The 14,980-nt window shown below is 41.8% G+C and overlaps 1 pseudogene; it reads right to left on the bottom strand.

The window, feature by feature from the left end:
• Window positions 1-13,016: 13,016 nt before the first annotated feature.
• Window positions 13,017-14,015, bottom strand: LOC101587743 (annotated as a pseudogene).
• Between the last annotated feature and the right edge of the window lie 965 nt (window positions 14,016-14,980).

Below are 14,980 nucleotides of genomic sequence, written 5' to 3' on the forward strand. Positions count from 1 at the left end.
TCTATCTATCTATCTATCTATCTCTGTCTATATATGAAAAAATTATATATATTTTATATGTATATAGAAAATGTTTATGTGTATATATGCATAAATGTTTATATGTGTACATTTCCTATATAAGCATAGGAATATGTGTAAGAAAATCCTATATAAATATAGGATTTACAAGGTGGCTTACAATGGCTATCTGCAGTCAGGTGTGGAAAAATGTAAAAGGGCCATGTGTGCTCTGGAGAGCCAAAGGATCCAGTCAGAAGTCAAAGGCCTGGAGTTCACCACAGAGTCCTGTGCAAGTCCAAGTCAGGCATCTGAAGGGTCTGCACTGAAAGCCTGAAGAGTCTACGCTAGAAGCCTGGATACAGACATCCAACGATAATAGTGGAGACTGGTGCTCTTCCTCTGAGGAAGCAGAAGTGAGCTTTCCTTCTCTTCCTTATTATTCCACCAAGGCTACAAGCCTTTTTGTTGGTGCCAGCCACACCCAGGCTGCACCTTCCCCCTTTGGTAAATCAGTCATCCAGACACTCCCAGAGCTGTGGTGTTTCCATCCACTAGGTATTTCTTATTCTGGTTGACCCCCACCATTAAGTATCACAACATGGAGGTAGTGGATGTTCTAATAAACAACCTCCTTAGTACCATTTGTGTGACCTTAGAGGCTTCTAAGAAAGTGAGCTCTTGGGTCTAGAAGACCCCTCAGAGTTACCTTATACCTGGTCATAAGATGAGTAGATCTTACAAGGAAACATTCCATGTATTTCTTTAAGCTCTAAAAGTCTCTGATAATGTGTCAATCAAGGGAGCTACCCGAAGGCTTGTTAGAGCACAGGTCTCATTATGTCTGACTGAGCCATGCAGACATGACCTTGGACGCTGTGTCAGTCCCTCACCTTTTCTCTCCACTGCTCTGCTTCCCGGTTGTCATGAGCTAAGCACCTTTGCTCTACCCTTCCACCATGATGTCCCTCTTTTGGAGCCTGCAGACCATGGACTAAAAACCTTGAAACACTGAGCTAAATGAAACCACTTCTCCTTTGAGTTGTGGGGGTCTGGTGTTGTGTATGGTCTGACTAAGACAGAAGCCTGGAGCTTCTGCGCTGAAGGAAGTGTTTCTAAACTGTTATCTACTAACCTTTCTATTAAACAAGTGCTGAGTATGATTCAGCCCTTTCTTAACAACTGATTGTTGCTTTTAAAGTTCCGTTGTCTCATCTGTGAATGAGAAGACCATATCCCGGATTTTAAAAAGTTGTCAGGACTGAATGAGATATGGCATGTTAAAGTGCTCAGCCTACCACCTCACCCAGTGTCAGTGTTAAATAATAACAGCAATGTTGCTGCCTTAGCAACTCAAACCCAGATATAATGGCTGTCTCCAACAGTGTCCTGCCTCACCCTTACTCATTTTTTTGTTTCTTGTGTACCATGGATGGGGAAGCTAAAAATCAAACATACCTAGAACTGCATGTGTGCATGTGCTCAACTGGAATCAGTGCTAGTCCAAGTAAGCAGTTAATTATATAGCCATCTCATCTGGCCTATAGAGGCTTTCCCCCACCCAGGCTTATAGCCCATGTTCTCAAAGTTGAAAATATAAACCAGTCCCCCAGAGCCTAGGTGAGTGAGCTGTTACTGTACTTATTGCTCCCTGCCTATACACAGTCCTGTTTCACTTTAATAAAGCACTTTTAATCATATATCAATAAAGTCTTGCTGGGAAGTTATTCTTTCTACCTCCTGGGAGAGACACTGTCGAGGACGTTGTAAGTGATGCCACTAATATAAACCAAAGTCACATTTCCTTGGAGACCATCCAGACCTGGAGATAACAGATGCGTGTCTACCTAGGAAAACTCTCTAGTCTTGGCTGTGCAAAACAAATCTCACAGAGGAATAAGCTTACTTTTGGCTCTGTGTGAAGAGTAATGGAAAAGATAAATATGTTTCTGTGTTGTAAGCTTTGCCCTGACATCTATGAAACCAAATAGATATGGAAGTGTCTTTGTTCTGAAAAAGCTGATTTTGCCAGTTTAGCACCATTGATCCTTTTCTGGGGTAACAGCACTCCTGACCTGGGATGGGTATATGATTTCAGCCTGGCCAATCAGAGCAACATATTCTAAAGGGATCATGGTGATTCGTTCAGTTATGAATATTCTAGCCAATGAAAGCTCTAGTGGGATTTTTTATTGTTGCTAACAGGAAAGAACCTCCTTTTAAACTGGAGATCCAAGCCTGAAGCTTCTGCTACACATTACCCCCTGCCCTGGGTAGGAAAAACAGGTGACTGTCACACACACTTCCCAGACTCTCATCCCTCAAAGCTTCACTTAGTTTCTGAGAGTTTCCAGAGGGAGGCAGATTACCACTGTGGGATTCCCCCATCATTGTCCTCACCTTCCCTGAAGGTGACCATCACCTGGCCAGGTCCTGCCTTCACTTCCTAAAGGGTTGGTATCTCTGCCAGGTGACTGGGGTCTCTCCTCCTGAGACCTCCTTCAAAGCAACCTCAAGTTCCCCAAAAAGAGCTCATGCTGATAGATCTTTGCGAACTCAGGGCCTACCACATCCCCTAAGCAATGGAACTGCTTCGTTTCCTCCTTCTGCTACATCATTGTAATTTTTAATTAGCATGTGAAGTTCAAGATGTACATATTTTGTATGTACTCTATGATATCTTGGAAGTCCAGCGTGGCCATTTTCTTTTCTATCCTTGGAACAAATAGCCTTTCCTTTATGATAGAGCTAACAGAAATTTTGTGATGATAGAAATGTTCTATATTTTCACTGTTCAGAGCAGTAGACACTACAGGTATCACCAATAGGCATTTGAAATGTGACTAGTGTGACATTATGTTTGAACTTTTAAATTATATTTAGATAGTCACATGTGACTGTTGGCTTCCATCTTGGATAACAGTTTCAGATTCAGTAGTTGCAGACAAAGCAGTTCTCTTGACCAGAGAGTTTGTATTAAAATAAACGTGACTTTAGAGGAATGTTTGGCCACCATTGTTTTACCTAGTTATAAAGGAAGTAGTTTTTTGTTTGTTTGTTTGTTTGGTTTTTTTTGTTGTTGTTGTTTTTTGTTTTTGTTTTTGTTTTTGTTTTTTTCTCTTGGTGATTCTTCCCACTTTCTCCTCAGGACTCAGACAGGGGTCCAGGAATGGCTCACCAATATCACACAAGGCCACATACAAGTGAATCTCAGCAGGGGATGCAGCCCTTTCTCAGATGCAGCCCTCTCTCAATCAAACCCAGCATCTCAGACAAAGACAGGACCTGGGAGTTTGTTGATTCTAAGCTACATAGGCCCCTTACTGATTACACTATGGAATTATTTACTGAGTAGGTCCAACTCTGTGGGGTATAAACAGAAAATGTCTTTAATTTTTCCATTCACTGCCTTCCACTTGGATTTTCTCTTAACAAGAACGAAAAGCTTTTCACTTAGCAAATTATGGGCAGATTGCTTCACTCTCTTGTCATTGTCATATACCAAACTTTAGTTAGCTGAATCTAAAATCCCGTTCTCAAATCCAGGTCAGAACTTTATGCTGAATTTTATCACTTTGTTTTGAGCCCCTCAGGGTGTTAGTGTGGGGAGAGAGGAGGGAAGAAGGGAACACACAATTCCCCGCTATGAGAGGTGCAGCTCAGGAAGGTTGCCATGAGGACACCTGTGTCCCTACCTCTACCCACTTGAGTGGATCCTGGCAGTAAGTCAAGACCACCTGTTTCTCCTGTCACAATCATGCAGCTGCCTTTCCCCTCCAGGCCATTTTCTCCTGTGTCAGGGGGTAAGGGACCATCACCTAAGCAGGTCATCTGCTGGCCTTGGATGAACTGCAGAAGGCTGGGGAACAAGCTGGCCGCAGTGAGTCACATCAGAAGCTGATGAAGGACCTCAACAGACCCACGTGCACTTCTGTTCTAGGTCTATCACTGGGCTAGACTTTTTTATTTTTGTAGACAGGGTCTTAGTATGTAGCTCAGGCTAGCCTGAAATGCATAGCAATCCTCTTGCTTCAGATTCCAGAGTGCTGGGATTACAGGTGTGCACCACCATGCCCCGCAAGGGTTGAGCCCTCATCTTCCTCTGTTGACTCAGAGATGCTCAGTGTGGGCGAGACCAGCCTAAGAGGCCCAATTCCTCGTGACAGAATGCCACTTGTGGGCACGGCCTGGCTCTGGAACCGGAAACACTCCAATATTCTTGGTCACCATGCAAGTAGGGTCTGCAAGCAGAGCCTAAGTCTGGGACAGCTCTCTGCTGAGACAGTTGCTGCAGAGGCCAGAAGAGCTAAGATTTCAGTGTTTCTTGGAAGTCACTCAGCCTCTGCTCCTTACATATTACATGGCCAAATGCCACACTATGGCCATTCTTAGCCGCCTGTACCTTAGGGTCATGAACACAGACACCTGCTGAGACACAACGTTTGGAAGTGGTGGCTTAGAACATGTGCCAGCATCTACCTGTCTCCCCTGGCCCAAGCACCACCCTTTCTAGATATTCAAACCCTGTCCCTATCTACCCAAGAGGGAACCATTCCTCTGACTTTCTTTCCATCTTGTTCTCTCCTCCTTTTCTCTCCTTTCTATCTATTTATAACCCACGATGGCAGGGAAACTCCTTAGCTACTATTTTCAGCATAGCACAACATGCTGATTCGAAGGTGGGACATGGTCTGACATTTCTTTCACTAAAGAACAGAAAACAGAAGTATATACTGTGTAGGTTAAATCCTCAGGATCTGACTCTGGTGGAAATTCTGCTCCCCATGTGAATTTCAGTAAGAGAAAGGAAAAAGATTACCGCTCTTAAAGCACTAACCTCAAAGCAGCTTTTCACAGTCTTGTCTCAGCCCAAGTGTTGTGGCTATCAAGGCCACCTGTCCCGACACACCTGTGACCTCTAAGTAGGCCAGATGTGCCCCTCACAGGTGAAATATGTCTATCAGCAACATGCCACATGAAGGAGGGAGGTGCTTTCCTTAAACTCCCTGGATTCTGAAACTTATTTTTAATATGTAGGGAAAATATCTTAAAATACTTTTAAGAAATATTTAAATATTCATGAAATATAAAGCATGACTGCCTCTTCTTCCTCTGCTCACCTCTCCTCTCTTCTTTTCTCTTCACTTGTCTTGTTTTCTCTTCTCTCTCTTTGCCTAGTGCTGAGGATCAAATCCAGGACCATACCACGTGGTGCTACGTCACCAAAATAGACATGTAGTGCCTGTGTTGTCTAGTAAAGAAAGATGTAGACCTGAAAGCCAAGTCAGCCTCATTTTTTCCTCTCAAATGAAGTACTGTTTCCTAACTTTGGAAGACTTCCTTTTCTTTTAATTTTTTTTTTTTTTTCTGTATTTTAGAGAAGGGTCTACAGGATGTTCAGGGTCTCACTACTAGATTGGACTCTTAGTGATTTGCTTGTTTACAGCCTCCCAAGAGCTGGGATTACAGGTGGGAGCCACCACGCCCAGTATCAATTGCCATCTCAGCACACCCTGGGGGCAAGGCAGCACTGCAGGCCTGGGGATCGAAACCCCCTCCACACACCTGCACCTGCTTGCAGGCGCTTTAATCCACTGAGCTATTTGGCCAGCCCTTCAAACAAAAATGTAATAAAGTATATATTCTACTGGTTCTTAAAGATGAGAAAATGTCATTCATTGCACTGGTTTCCATCTTAATAGGATCAGTGTAGCACTTTAGGTTGTTCATTTATCGTCTCACCACAGAGACATAAAACAGTACTGTCTCACTTTATTTATGGCAACATGGGAGCATGAAAATTTCCCCAAGTTTACATAATGAATTAGCCAGCTTGAGATTTTAAGTCGTCGCACTCCCTGCGCCACTGTTGACTTTCTGGTCGGCTAAATTTGCCTTCAGTTTTTTTCCTTCTTCAGTTCTTGCAGTCAACTCATTGGCCAGTGTTACAATCTTAAAGTCTTTAGTAGTAGGTTTAGATTGATAAGCATATTAAGCACAAGTGTCTCGAAATTTTTATAGGGGATTAAGGAGGCCAATACAGTGATCAGAATTTTGTCTTAATTTCCGTGTATTGTTTCAGTTACTATCTCACTGGAAAATCACCTTATTTGTTTACTTCCTGCTATTCTGGAGATGAGACTCAAGCCCCCATATTGTAGGTGAAGAGTCCTAGCACTCAGCCACATCCTCTGTAGCAACTCATATTGCCAACGCTTCTCTTCTAAATAGGAAGCCTATTAGCCTTTTGGAGTAAACATACAAGTGGGGAGTAATTTTAAATTACCTTACAGACCCTTCTTTCATGGTAACCTTCTAGACCAGTGGTGACAAACCCTTTAGAGATCTCAATGACAAAAGAAAGCCAGCTGTGGCTTGTATGCCATAGACTCTCCACTACCATTCTATATGAAGGAATCATTTTTATGTTGTGTATTTTGTACATTAGCAGGTAATTTGAGTTTTCGTGAGATCTCTCCAGCATGTGCTTGTTGTGATTGCCCTTGAACCACCCAGGTTCCCTTTCTTTTCTACAGATGAACAGCCAGCATTGGCTTCTCTTTCTCTGCTTCATTTTTTTTTTTACTGCTGTTTATTTTCTTTTTTTAACTCTGAACTGTGAAACCTCATGTTTGGTCTTTACTCCCACATAGCACTGACACAACACTTTCAGAGAGTAAATGTTCATCTTACCTCGGTGCTTGAGGTTCTTCAGCACTCAGGCCAGCAATGTAGCTGGGACTTTGTCGCCATTGGGCCCAAGTATAGAAAGCTGCATTGGTCGTCAGTGGATGCACTGACGGGAGGCTGCTCTGGACAGCGCTCTGGAACTGGCAACATTTTTCTCTCTGTTCCCCAGAAACCTGGTACGGTTACTAGAATGTGGCACTTAAGGAACTCCCTGCCCTCTGATGTCTTTGACCCTAGCCATGAGTACTTGCCATCACCTGACTTCTACAACCCTCCACTGCTGTCTTTTTAACTAAAGCTGATACTTTAAAAATCACCGAATTGTTGTCTCTTTGGGCTGTGGAAAGTCCAGCATACAGTCTGGAGATCCAGGGAGGGCCTGACGCTGTGTGGACCACCTAGGAGTCACAGAAGCTGGGGAAGTTTAAGTGCAAATTATGGGGGCAGAGAAAAACTTGGCATTTGAAGATAGATTCAAAACAAATGTGAGGACTGACATGGACCCAGAACCTATCGATTCCCACAGGTCCCAAAAGCCTCTCTCAGCAGGAAGGTCCCTGGCTCCCTTTGAAGAGGGTGATTGGAAGGGAAACTTTACTAAAAATGTAGTTTTGGTCTCCAGGTTTATGAGCCATTATAAATTTGGGACTCTCCAATCTCTAGTTTGCAGATGAAGCCCAGAACTGGCATGTGATTTTCTACCATCCATGGTAAAGAGAGTTTAGTGGCAGAACTGTAACTCAAATTCCTCCAGCTTACGGGTTCATTTCTCATTGTAGCACAATACAGATACAAGGTACTAGAACTGCACTAACGATGGAAGCTGCACTCCTCCAGCATAATATCTAATGTACTGATCAAAGACTTGAAGTCAAATGAAAAAGGCTGTGGAGCTGATATGCATGGCAGATCACCTGGAATACTTTAGAGGTGCAACCATGGGCTCCTCACTGCCAAATACGAATATATATGCAGACTCAGGGCACACGGTGGTCAGGACATTGCACAGATTAGAATAATGTGACCCTGGCCCAGGGAGATAGCTCAGTGGCATAGGCACCTGTCTGACAAGCGCAAGGTCCAAAGTTCAAGCCCCAGTACAAAATAAAAAAGAATAATGACCCAGACCTGGGAAACAATTGCTCCAAGTGTGTTACAGAAGTGCTTCTTCTTGCCTGCCAAGTCTTGAGATGGTCCCGAAGTGCAAAGTTAGAGTCAGAGGAGGTCTCCCAAAGAGGAGACTGGGAGCTCAACTTACCACAACAATGGGGTAGGTTGGAGGTCCTTGGGCTTTTATCACAGAAAAAAGAATTTTCAAGATGTATCAGTAAAAGGTTTATTAGGCAGAATTCTAAAAGCACACAGAGAGAACAGTGCACACATTTAAGAGATACATTATGGTTAGGGGTTAGGGCGTTTTACGTGGTCTGGGGGTGTCCTCTGAATGAATGATCTAGAAAATATATTTCTGCCCTCAAGTTACCTATCTAGGGGGCTATTTAGAATGTAAACCAGTTGCATGTGCTTGAAATTGAGCTATTCTGCTCAGGAATATTGCTGCTCACTTGAGGGTGGATGTTTGTAGGAGGAAGGGCAATTTACAGGTGCAAATCATAGGCCCAGAGTCCAATTTAGAGGCTTATTGTTGTCACTAAGATTTGAAAGCAAAAATTTTTTTCAGTGAGTTTTCAGGAAGGAAAAGGGCTTGATAACTTCATGTCCCGAAGTTGCAGTTCTTCTTAAAAGTATAATTTTAAAAATATTATTTTCCTCGTCTCCATTTTACCTCACTATGAAGATCTAGAGGCTCACAGCTGAAGAGATCATTGCAATTCCAGTGTTTCCAGCATAGAAATGAGGGTAGGAATGTATGATGCAGTTGTTTTTTGTGTTTCAAAAATAAAAGGCCTGAGAGGCCCTAAAGGAAGGAACATCTTAGGTCAAGTATTAGGAAAAATTTATTAAAACTCAGAGCTGTTTCTTTGATGATCTAGGGAGCGTCCTTCCCTACCTCAGCTCTTGATTATTTTTTTTCCACAGCAATGCAGGAGGGCAAAAGCTATCATTCTGCAGAACAAGCTCAGGTCAAAATATTTTTGGCTTACATCTTACTTCTGTGCTTTCAAGAAACCTGTTCAGTAAACTCAGCCATCCAACAGCGTGATGGGCCTTTTCCCTAGTTTGAATTGGCCCCAAGCATGACTGCTAGTAAGGATCAAGATTCTCCTTTAACCCTTCCGGAAGGTGCAGCCAGAGCAAATTCCTCGGTGCAACCATGAGACAAGGGACAGTATCTTCGGCATGAAGCTGTCCAGCATGCTGGCATTTCTGCATGGCTTTTCCCACTGTCGGGATTCAAGCAGACCATTGCCAATTTTCTCTCTTTTGCCAGAAAGGAAAATCCCAGTCCTAAAAACATTGGTCCTGGATCATGTTTATGGATTTTCTTTGCTGTCAGTGAGACATCCCAGAGTTGATGCATTGTTTTGCCAAGATGCTTGCTTCTGGCAAGTCATGGGGACACCGAGACACCAAGAATCATGATGCCCTTCAGAAGTATACAAAATCTTTGTCATTTAATAGTTATTTTGCATCAGAGTAATTTTAGTCAAAAAAAGACTGAACCTAAATGACTTCACTAATGGGAGTAATTCAAAATTATAAACAGAAATCAGATAACATTAAATAGTTCATTTCTAAGCTAAGAAACTGCCGAATGGTCTGAAACAGGAAAACAATGAAGGTAACTGTGGATTTGAAGAGTGAAAGAATTGTAACTGGCAGCACACGGTTGGGGAAGCAGACAAGTGTATCCGGTCTCTTCAGGCTGAGGTCTCGCAAGCACGCCAGCACCTAGAGACTCCCAAGAGCCCCCTTTCAGTGGGTCCAAGTGCTAGTAACCATTGAGTCAACAGTGGCATCAACCCAAATGCAGGAGCCAAAACTATGATGTGGTCCACAATTCGGGCTCTGAGAGGCCTCTTCAACAACCACCTTGTCTCCATAATATAGTACATTTGTAAATTAACCTATGAGATTTCAGTTACCAAGTGGTCACCTACTATAGCAGTGGTCTAAGTGTGACCTGCAGACCACTCCCAGGGCCACTGCAAGTGGTTCATCAGGTGAAAACTACTGTATTTCCATAATCACACTAAGATGTCATTTACCTTTATCACCGTGCTGATGTTTGTACTGAGGATGTAACAGCATTGGTGGAGGGCTGGGGATATAGCCCAGCAGGGCAACACCTACCTGACAAATGTGAAGTTCTGAGTTCGATTCTCCATACCAAAAAAAAAGCTTTGGTGAAGAAAAATGTTGATGCCTTATCACAAATCAAGACAATGGCACTAAATTGTGATTATGTGGGGCCAAGGAAATGGCCCAGTAGAATAAGCGCTTCCTTGGCAAGCGTAAGGGCCTGAGTTCAATCCCTGGTTCTGCAAAAAAAATAAATAAATAAAGAGAGTAAACCCCCCCAAAAAAATCTCTAAAAAAAAAAAAAACAAATTGTGATTATGTGATTATCTCAGTTATTTTTTTTCTCTTTGCTGGGACATAATACCTGACAACCAAATTAAGGAAGAAAAGGTTTATTCAGCTCACAGTTTGTGGTGATTTTAGTCTATGTTTGGCTGGCTCCCAGGCAGAGTGGCACATGGCAGAGAGCAGAAGTTTGTCAGCAGCAAACAGCAAAGAACAAAGGGAAGGGCAGCAGCTGCACCTTCAGCCAGCCCCTCTCCCCTCCTTCTATTATAAACAAGCTACCTTGGGCTGGGAGTGTAGGAATCATACAGTGCCCATGTCCTCCTCTTGCACAGGATGAGGATGTTTACAAACTTAGAATCCTGGCTCTCTGCTGAGTCATTTAATTTCTAAACTTCTCAAGTAGACACAATGTATCAACCAGTACAATGACCAAAATAGCAGTTTTCTTCACTCTCACATGCTTGCACTGCCCAAAACAAACAAGGTTCATTTAAGAATGTCTTTGATCAAGCTGTGCAAACTACTTATTTTATTGCATATCAATCTTTAAGTACACATCCTTTTCAAATTCTGTGTGATGAAATAGGAAATATACACAAAGCACACATGCTGCATATTGTCTTAAGGACATAGGATTTGTATAATTGAGTTATAAGCTAAACTATCTGCTTTGTAAAGTAATACCATCTTTATTGGAACAAATGGTGGAAAGATAGTTATTCAGACTTGGGTGCATGGCAGACATTTCCTTAAAAATGAAAAACCAAATCTGTCATTTCAAAGGAGATACTTGATAGCATTTCTTTCGTAGTGGTAAAATTTGAGCATTTCCCTTTTGGGAAACTTGTATCATCCACAGTGAGGTTCATATGAAGCCTACCATTATTATGATGGTTAGTGATAAACTGGGGACAGTATATGTATTTGTAAGGTTAGTGGCTTGAGATACTAAGGCAAGAGGATGGCAAGTTCAAGACCAGCCTTGGATACTTAGCAAAACCTTGTCTCAAAATAAAATAAAAAGGATGAGAAGTGTAGCTCAATGGTAGAATACTTGCCTAGCATGCATGAGGTTCTGGTTTTGATCTAAAACACTCCAAAAAAAAAAGTTTACTGATGGTAATGTTAACAAATACAAGTTGTTTAGCTATTGCAGAAGAGGAACTCAAACCCAAGGCCTTACACATGTGTGGCAAGTACTCTAGTGCTGAGCTAATGCCAGTTCCTAAAAGTACAATTTTTAATGTGGCTTATCATGTCAACATTTTTAATATGGCACAGTATGTCAGCAAGATCTATATAACTCATTGACACAAGATTTTCCAACTGACCAATGTCTGATGTTAAAAATGTATATGCATAAATAATCACATCAAAGTAAAAGATAGATCAATAGATTTATTTATTTTTTAAAGAGGATAAAAAATAGTAAAAGGCCATTAGAAATGACACAGAAGTTCACTAAACAGTAGGAACTCAATAATGGTTGTTACATTGCAAATGTTGTATTCAAACTAGTTGTTTAGATTACCAGATATAAGCATGCAAAATTGGTCCAATAAAAGTTATAAGAAATTAAAAGGGAAAACAAAAAATATAAGCATTAACTGCTCCTTTCAATAGTCAAGCAGAAATCAGCAGTACAGTTATCCAAGCTATCTTGTATATATACATAAATATTCCTTTTGCCCTTCCTTTTTTCTTTCTTCAGTCCTTTTCCTTATCCCAGTTGTTCTTCCCTTTGAACAGATTCTTTCCCTTTCACAGTATCTATTGTATCTTTCAGCTTTTATTTACTCTTTCAGGTTCTTACACTAGTGAAAGAATATGATGCAGTCACATGCAGGTCTGATTTATTTCATTTATAAGTATGGTCTCTAGTTGCATTCATTTACCGATAAAAGCCTTGAGTTTGTCTGTTTTATAGCTGAGTAACACTCCATTGTGTAAAAATACCACATCTCTTATCCATTTCTATATTGATGGGCATTTGGGTTGTCTCCAAGATTTAGCTATGACACATGGTACTGCTCTAAACATGGGTTCACTATATCGGTATAGTATGACGTTTTCAGTTCTTCTGGAAAAGTGCTCAGGATGTGGGTAGGTGGGTTGAATGGGACCACTAATCTTAATTTTTTTGAGGACACTCCACACTAATTTCCATTATGGTTATACCAGTCTGCACTCCCACTAACAGTGGAGAAAGGTTCTTTTTGCCCAACAGCCCCTCCAGCATTTGTTCTTGGCTGACTTCTTGATGCTAGCCAGTTTTCTGGGGAGAGACGTGTTGTTTTAATTTGCATTTCTCCAATGACCAATAATGTTGAACATTTTTTCATATTATTATTTGCCATTTGTATTTCTTCATCTGGAAATGTATATTCACCTCAGATGCCCATTTTGGATTGAGTCTTTGAATTTGGGGGCCTGATTTTTAAAAATTCGTTAGATGTTCTACATAGAAATCCTTTGTATAAGGGACAATCAGCTAATTCTTTTTTCCTAATTTGTGGGTTTTTTTTTTTTTCTGTTGGTAATTTCTTTTGACTTGCAAAATCTTTTCAAAAAGATAAGATCCCAGTTTTCGATTCTTTGAAGTATTTCCTGTGTAATTTAATTTTTTATGCAGAAATTATTTTATTTATTATTTCTAGCCATTTCCCCTTTTCTTCTTGGTAAATCAAAATGTCACAAAAGCCATTAAAGAATTAGTGTCTGCTTAGTGAGTAGCCTATTCCACTAGGTTTACACTGAATACCTGACTGGGATGGTTTGATTTTCTTTTGCTAAACAGCGATATTCTCGACAATGTCCATGCCCTTTGTGCCACATCAGCCTACGGCACAAAGATGGCAACTGTGGGTGGAAGTGTGAGGTTCATCATTGTTCAGCTCTTTTTTTTCCTGAACAAACTGTCCATGTGGCCCCTCAGCGTCAGGGGGCAGAAGAGCCAAGTACATAGGGTATCAGCTCCTTCTTCTGGGCTTTTGGTGGCCAAGGGCCCCGCCATGTCAGTTCTCATCCAGCCCGGACAGCAGGCATTCAGTAGGATCCTGTCCCCTTTCCTCTCTTCACTTAGTTTCCTGGCATGGATTCTGGACAGGACAGTGACCCCAATCTTCGACAGCCCATATTCAGTGTTGGGCCAGCCCTCCTTCTCATGAGCTTTATTCTTTGTGTCTTCCACGAACACCAGCTCCTCCTCGGTGATGGTCTCACTTCGAAACTTCTACTGTAGCTCTGGGCTGCACTTCTTAAGAGCTGAGAGACGCCAGGAACTTGACACATTCACCACTCTGCCTTGTGGTTTTGTGTGTGTGTGTGTGTGTGTGTGTGTGTGTGTGTGTTTTGGTGGAACCAGGGATTGAACTCAGATTCTTGTGTTTGCCAGTCGAGCTCTTATCCTACTGAGCCATCTCTCCAGCCCCCCCTGCCTTGTGGTTTTATTAGGGGGAACAGCTCTGTGCAGACATCTCTGGTATCAAAAAAAGTTGTCTTCATTGTTCCTTCTGCTTGAATAGGAAAGAGTATGGGATCTGCCACCTTGAAGGCGATGCCATGTTGTTGACCAGCACGTCAAGGCTCCCATACTCCCTGCACAAGAAGTCGCGCAGAGCGTTGATGCACTTCAGGTCGTGGATGTCCAGCTGTTGGAAGCGCGGGCTCAGCCCCTCCGCCTGCAGCTGCTGCACCACTACCAGGCCCTGCATCTCATCCCGCATCATGGGCATCATGTCCCCTGGGAACCACCAGCAGAGATCACGGGTGATGGCAAAGCCAATGCCCTTGTTGTTTCTGGTCACCAGTGCCACGTGGCTGCAGGATGACATAGCTGGGTAGTAGCTGTAATTTGTTTTTTGTTTATGAACTTTCTACCAATTCCTATATCCTGAAGATGTCTACCTACTTCTTCCAGTAGAATTAGTGTTTCTATTTTCATATGTAAATCTTTGATCCATTTTGACTTTGGTACACAGGGATAGACATGGGTTTAATTTTATACTTCAGCATGTGGAAAGCCAGTTTTTCCAGCACTGTTTTTTAGAGGCTATCATTCTTCCAGTGAATTTGTTTGGCCCTTTGTGCTAAGTATGTTTGTGCTTGTGTCTGTGTCTTCTAATCTGTTCCACTGATCCTCAAGACCAATAGATTTTAATCTTACAGAGATGAAAAACTCATTAACGAGGCTTCAGGTTCCACATTACAACTAACCTTTAGGAAACAACCACTTATGGGGCCAGTGAGAGCTCAGCAAACTAAGTGCCTGCTTAGGCAAGCGCAGGGACTAGGTTCAATCTGGGCACCACTCACCATGCAGGCCCTGTCCACTGGGTGCCACTAGACCAGGCACTAGGGACGCCAAAAACAGGAGGATCACTATGAGTCTGCGCTACATAGTGAGACCCTGTACCAAATACATTAAGAAAGAAAAGAAAAGAAAAGAAAAGAAAAGAAAGAAAGAAAGAAAGAAAGAAAGAAAGAAAGAAAGAAAGAAAGAAAGAAAGAAAGAAAACCATTTGTGTGGTTTTGGTATAATATCTAAAAATTATACGATTATCTGTAAAAGGGTCATAAACAAGTCTGTCTTTTCCAATGACATGTCTTTCATAATTGATTAAATGCAGGAGCAGATAGAATCCAGCTGTCTGCTATTAAGCCAGATGTTAGAGATTTGCAAAAATGTAAAACAATGTCACTCTTCTATTTTTTTTTGTTTTTGAAAATATTTTTTACAAAAATATATTACTTATAGTATCATGAATCGGGTCAATTAATATTATATTTTAGAGAATTA

Source organism: Octodon degus, unplaced genomic scaffold (genome assembly GCF_000260255.1).
Source record: "Octodon degus isolate 3935 unplaced genomic scaffold, OctDeg1.0 scaffold00115, whole genome shotgun sequence".
In the NCBI taxonomy this organism is placed as follows: Eukaryota; Metazoa; Chordata; class Mammalia; order Rodentia; family Octodontidae; genus Octodon; species Octodon degus.